Raw genomic sequence first — 6,388 nt, forward strand, 5'->3', positions numbered from 1 at the left:
AGGCTGAAGGGGTCAGGTGGGGACATGGGCAGTGGCTGGAAGGCTGCTTTGGAGCTGGGGGCTGGAATCTCTGCAGACCAAGTCCAGGCAGCCGCCCCCGGGACACACGCAGGGAGGGAACAAGCCCTTGTTACGGCGCCGCTCGCACCCATCCGGGGCACGTCAGCGACGTGTGTGTCATTGACCCTCTTCTGGGCTCTGCCAGGTGCCTGCGGTCACAGCCTGCTGCGGTGGGACATCCAGCATGCCCTGGGCCAGTGGGGTAAGCTTGGCCCCCTACCAAGGTGGGGGCTATTGGGGGAAGTGCGGGATTTTCAAAAGGGGGCCAAGGGAGTCCGGTGCCCAAATGCCATTGAAATCCAGTGGGGTTTAGGTGACTTGGCGAATCTCACTCTAAACCCACTGCCTGTTGTGCTCACAAGCACAGAGGGGCTGGAACTAGGGGGGCTGGGGGCTGCCACACCCCCCCGGCTGGAAGTGGTTCCATCACACACAGCGTTCACAGTTTGGTTCAATGGCTCTCACTCTCCCCCCCCTACTATACACAAGGGTCCAGCGCCCCCCTCCCCCTCCAAACCCTCTGTTATTGGCTCCAGCAGTGGCTGACTTCGTAATGGGCATCTGCTCATCACCCAGAGACAGCTGGTACGGTCCAGAGCTATCAGGTGGATTTAATGGAGTCGTCATGCTGGGGCGCAGGGGAGCGGGGAGCGTAAATCCCTTTGTTTCTCACTAGTCCGAGGTTCAGTAACATTGATTATAACTTGCACCCCACACAGTCAGACCAGAGCAATACAGACACACTCGGTGATACACAGCAGCCCAGGATGTGCCCAAACCCAGCTAGTCCGCCTCTGTGCAGGGTGAAGAGATCCCAGCCCCAGCTAATCCTAATCCAATTGCATCTGGGTGACTAATCCCGGTTAGACTAGGGAGGAGCGACCCCGTTCGGGTTACTGGGGCTCATGCCAGGCCACGTATAGGCCATTCTCTGTGGCTAACCCCAGCTCACATGGGGCAGTGACCCCAGCAGGGTGTGTGTGTCGCACACTGATGCTGCATGGCTCTGACACAGCCTGGAACTGATTAGGGCAGGGGTGGGTCACTTTGCAAACTCCCCTTGGGACTGGCCATTCAGCGCCCCAGCCCTGCAGCTGCCTGTGTCCTGCTCCGGCCTGGCTGCCAGCTGAGCTCTTTGGCCGAGTGCAGGAAATGCCCCGCACTGGCAGAGAACGAGGAAACGCTGCACTGTCTAATCCCAGCCCCAGTGAGTCAGACACGGTTGCTTCTGGGAAATCATGTGAGGAGGCAGAAATGTTCCCTCCCTGGGCTGCAGGGGCACTGCAGGCTCAGCACAGACTCAGCGGCAGCTGGGGAGGAATTGGGATGGGGGTGGCAGGGAGAGGAAATCCCCTGGCTGGGAAATCCCCTGAGTGTGTGACCCAGCCTGGGAACCTCTGTCCCCTGGGTGCGCAGGGGACCTGGCCGTGGGACGGGATCACTGATGTGGGCAGTGCTGGAGCTGTGCTGGTCCCGGGACAACTAACGGCACCCAGATGAGACCCCCACTAGCCGGGCATGGGGAGCCCAGGAGCAAAGAGAGTGGCTGAGCTGGGGCCGGGGGGTCAGTTTGGTGCCCAAGCTAAAGTTCCCCATAAACACAGAGTGTCCCTGGTGAATGGGGGACAGGACCCCCGGCCCAGAGCCAGACATGTTCTCCCCACTGCATTACAGGGGGAAGGGGACCTGAGCCCAGACCGACAGAGAAAAGCACAGGCAGGGTGAGCCAGAGAGAGGAACTGGGATGAAATCCCCCAGCTCAGCCTGTATCTTTGCTCCTGGGCTCCCCGTATCAGCCCCACAGACATGGGGGGAGACAGCCACGCTGAAGAAAGGGTCAGCTGTTTAAATGGGTGCTGGGTCCCTGTTGGGCTCAGGCAGTAACGTGTATTCACAGCAGCTGGGGGGGACGATTCGGGGCTGAGAGTATCAGAGTTACACATGGGCACTGCAGGGGGGAAATCCCAGCTTCCTCCCCCTTGGACTGATCTCCTGCCAGGTCATCATGTGGGGGGCCTTGGAGCAGCCCTTAAACCCCAAGGCCTGTCCGACGGGTGTAGGTTAAAGGCCTCATGAGGCACTTTCCATAAGAGTAGGGATTTGCCCCACAGACCTCGTCTGACATTTGCCCTGTGTGTCTGGCTGATGCACTCTTCCCCAGAGGTGGCTGCATCTCCATGGGGCTGCATGTGCTGTGCACAGTCTGTGAGCCCTTGGGGGTGACAGGAACTACAGAAATGCCAGGAAAGCAGTGAACCCCAGAGAGCGGGGAGCTCTCCCTCCTGACAGGGGGCTGGGAATACAGGACACTCCCCCTCCGGGGGCTCTGGTGCTCTCTGCACTGCTCTGGGGGTGATCACAGCCCCCACCCCAGCGTGGCTCAGAGGCCAGTAAGGAGCCCACTTTCCAGCTTGATAACTGTGAATTACTGGCCTGGCTGGGGGAACCTGGGACTGTCCTGGATCCACCCCCACCCCGTTATTCCATGTCTCGGCCTCAGGGAGGATTTTTTCCAACTCCAAATTCCCAAAGAAACCCACCCAGGCACGTCCTGTCCTCTGAGCTCTGAGTCTCTGGAGCAGGGGGAGGGGGATGAGATCATAGACCCATAGAATATCAGGGTTGGAAGGTACCTCAGGAAGTATCTAGTCCAACCCCCTGCTCAAAGCAGGACCAACCCCAACTAAATCATCCCAGCCAGGGCTTTGTCAAGCCTGGACTTAAAAACCTCTAAGGAAGGAGATTCCACCACCTCGCTAGGGAACCCATTCCAGTGCTTCACCACCCTCCTAGATCCCCAATGGCAGTGGGGGCCCCCTGGAGAGCAGGGCGGGGTGCTGAGCCCCTTTCTGTGCTGAGAGGCCCCTGGGGTGAGGGATTTAAGGCCACGCTCTCAAAAGTGGCCCCTAATTCTGGGTGCCTCCTATTCTGAGTGCACAATTTGAGCCTCCCCAAGGCTGATGTTGCAGGGTTCTGGGCACCCATAATGCTGGGGGAAATCCCAGGAAGCCGGGGTGCGCCGCACCTTGAGAGTCAGGGCCCAGGTGTCTCCAGCTGGGCACCTAAAAATGTAAACGTCCAGCTGTGGAGGCCATTTTGAAAACATTGGCTGTAGGGCAAGGCTCTGTAACGGCACTGGGGGGCTGCCCCACCCACAACCCTGAGCTGCTAATCCACAGCCTGGGACAGACTGATTGGGGCGATCGTCAGATGAAAGGGGGAGCCCCATCGGGGTGGCCATCTTGTGTTCGCTCACGCACGTCAGACACACAAAATGTCTGCCTGGCCCAGAACGGGGCCAGAAATGTCCTGTGTGTAGAGTCGGTGCCAGCAATTCAGAACCACCCCTGAGGAAATAGACAATCTGGGAGTCACTCTGGGCTTCAGAGAGACCGTCACCCCCAGCCAGTGTGGGGGAGGCTCTGAGCAGGGCTGTGGGGAAAGCGAGAGGTGTACGTGGTGGGGGGGCAAGAGGCGTGCAGTGCATGGCACGGGGGCGATGCTGGTTTCTGTCCAAACTGCCCTGCTGTGATAGAGCAGAAACCGAAAGCAAGTGGGGGATCCACCGATAACTCTGGGAGCTGGGAAACAAGAAGCTTCATTGGGGCTCGGCCCCTGTGAACACCCCCCACTGACCCACCCAAGTGGGGTGAGGTCCCAGATGGGGGCAGCTCCCCTTAGCCTGGCTCCCCAACCCAGGAGAGACTGGCCCAGGGCAGGATCCGATCCCCACCGATACCAACACTCACAGTGACTGTGCTGCAGCCTGGGGCAAACGTCACACGGCCCAGAGCTGCCCGCCCAAGGGGAGGAGACGGATCCAAAATAGTTCCCAGAAATGATGTAAACAGCTGAGTGGCTTGTAAAGACAGAGAAAACCCAGGGGCTGGGTCATTGTTATCCACCCGGGCTTAAAGCAGAGGCTGGGAGCCAGGACTCCTGGGTTCTCTCCCCTGCTGTGGGAGGGGAATGGGAACTGGTGGTTAGAGCAGGAGGGGCTGGAAGCCAGGACTCTTGGGTTCTCTGCCAATTCTGGGAGGGGAGTGGGGGCTGGTGGTTAGAGCAGGGGGGGCTGGGAGCCAGGACTCCTGGGTTCTCTCCCTGGCTCTGGGAGGGGAGCGGGGGCTGGTGGTTAGAGCAGGGGGGGCTGGAAGCCAGGACTTCTGTGTTCTATCCCAGCTCGGGGAGGGGAGTGGGGTCCAGGAGGTTTGAGCTCAGAGCCAGGACTCCTAGATTTTGTTCCCACCTTTGCTGTTGTCACATAGCAAATCAGTCACTTTCCTCTTTGTAAAAAGAACAGGAGGACTTGTGGCACCTTAGAGACTAACAAATTTATTTGAGTGTAAGTTTTGTGGGCTACAGCCCACTTCATCGGATGCAGGCAATGGAAAATACAGTAGGAAGATATATATACACATAGGACATGAAACAATGGGTGTTGCCACACTAACTACAACCAGAGTAATCAATTAAGGTGGGCTGTTAGCAGGAGAAAAAAAACTTTTGTAGTGATAATCAGGATGGCCCAGTTGACAAGAAGGTGTGAGTAACAGTAGAGGGGGAAATTAGCCTGGGGAAATAGTTTTTACTTTGTGTAATGAGCCATCCACTCCCAGTCTTATTCAAGCCTAACTTAATAGTGTCCAGTTTGCAAATTAATTCCACTTCTGCAGTTTCTCCTTGGAGTCTGTTTTTGAAGATTTTGTTGGAGTATTGCGACGTTTAGGTCTGTAATCGAGTGACCAGGGAGGTTGAAGTGTCTCCAACTGGTTTTTGAATGTCATAATTCTTGATGTCTGATTTGTGTCCATTTAATCTTTTCCGTAGAGACAGTCCAGTTTGGCCAATGTACATGGCAGAGGGGCATTGCTGGCATATGATGGCATATATCACATTGGTAGATGTGCAGGTGAACGAGCCCCTGATGGTGTGGCTGATGTGATTAGGTCCTATGATGGTATCCCCCGAATAGATATGTGGACAGAGTTGGCATCAGGCTTTGTTGCAAGGATAGGTTCCTGGGTTAGTGTTTTTGTTTTGTGGTGTGTGGTTGCTGGTGAGTATTTGCTTCGGGTTGGGGCACTGTCTGTAAGTGAGGTCTGGCCTGTCTCCCAAGGTCTGTGAGAGTGAGGGATCATCTTTCAGGATAGGTTGTAGATCCATGATGATGCACTGGAGAGGTTTTAGCTGGGGGCTGAAGGTGATGGCTAGTGGCGTTCTGTTATTTTCTTTGTTGGGCCTGTTCTGTAGTAGGTGACGTCTGGGTACTCTTCTGGCTCTGTTAATCTGTTTTTTCACTTCACCAGGTGGGTATTGTAGTTGTAAGAACACTTGATAGAGATCTCGTAGGTGTTTGTCTCTGTCTGAGGGGCTGGAGCAAATGTGATTGTTTCTTAGAGCTTGGATATAGACAGTGGACCGTGTGGTGTGTCCTACATGAAAGCTGGAGGCATGTATGTAAGTATAGCGGCCAGTGGGTTTCTGGTATAGGATGGTGTTTATGTGACCATCGCTTATCAGCACTATAGTATCCAGGAAGTGGATCTCTTGTGTGGACTGGTCCAGGCTGAGGTTGGTGGTGGGATGGAAATTGTTGAAATCCTGGTGGAATTCCTCAAGGGCTTCGTTTCCATGGGTCCAGATGATGACGATGTCATCTTTGTGCCCCTCCCCACCCATGCAATGGGGGCACTGATGCTCTAGACACGCTGGGGATTGTTGTGTTGTCACTCACCACACAGGGCGCTGTGGTGTTTAGTTTATTACATTAATAAAATGCTTGAAGTTCCCAGCATGACAGACATGTGCTTGGGCTCCAGACCCAGGTACCTGGAAAGTCTTTGGCCTGGGTGCTGCAGGAGGTCAGACGAGATGAGCCAATGGTGCCTTCTGGTTTTAGAATAAATTTAAAGACAAAAAAATCTCTGAGGTGGCACTGGTGATGGGCAGAGAATTAATTCCTTGTTAGTTAATTGCTGTCCTGGTAACTGAAGCCCTGGGGCCAAGTTCTCAGCTGAGCCAAACTCCCGCCCAGCGACAGTAGCAAGGCTGAGGCTGGACAGTGGCAGTTCCCAGGGGGGTGCCAGTGTCCCCCTGCCAGGGCTGCCCCCTCTCCTGACTCTAGCGTGGGTCTCGCTATTGTGGGTGTGTCTGTAAAGCCCCAGCTCCTGCAGTCACGTGAGCAGGGGAGACTCTGGGATGGCGTTAGTCAAAGGGTGTTTCCAGCTCTTGGGGCTGCAGCTCTTGGGGCTGTGCAGAAAAGTTTGAAACCCTGATGCAAGCGGCTCTGATGGCTGCGAAAGGCAGGGGGAAGGGCGGGGCCTGAGGG

General features: G+C 55.8%; 1 protein-coding gene across 2 annotated transcripts in view; it reads left to right on the plus strand.

Moving 5' to 3' along the window:
- The window catches only part of LOC116821665 (class I histocompatibility antigen, F10 alpha chain-like), a 72,144-nt gene that overhangs the window by 24,689 nt on the left and 41,067 nt on the right, over positions 1-6,388 (plus strand). The window contains exon 1 of one of the 2 annotated variants that reach the window (XM_075071546.1): positions 1,100-1,392. The exons of the other annotated variant lie outside the window; for it this stretch is intronic. The gene's annotated coding sequence lies outside the window, so the exon portion shown is untranslated. Of the gene's footprint in view, positions 1-1,099; positions 1,393-6,388 lie in introns of those variants that run through there. 2 annotated transcript variants of the gene reach the window in all.

The sequence above is a fragment of the Chelonoidis abingdonii genome, chromosome 12 (genome assembly GCF_003597395.2).
Source record: "Chelonoidis abingdonii isolate Lonesome George chromosome 12, CheloAbing_2.0, whole genome shotgun sequence".
In the NCBI taxonomy this organism is placed as follows: domain Eukaryota; kingdom Metazoa; phylum Chordata; order Testudines; family Testudinidae; genus Chelonoidis; species Chelonoidis abingdonii.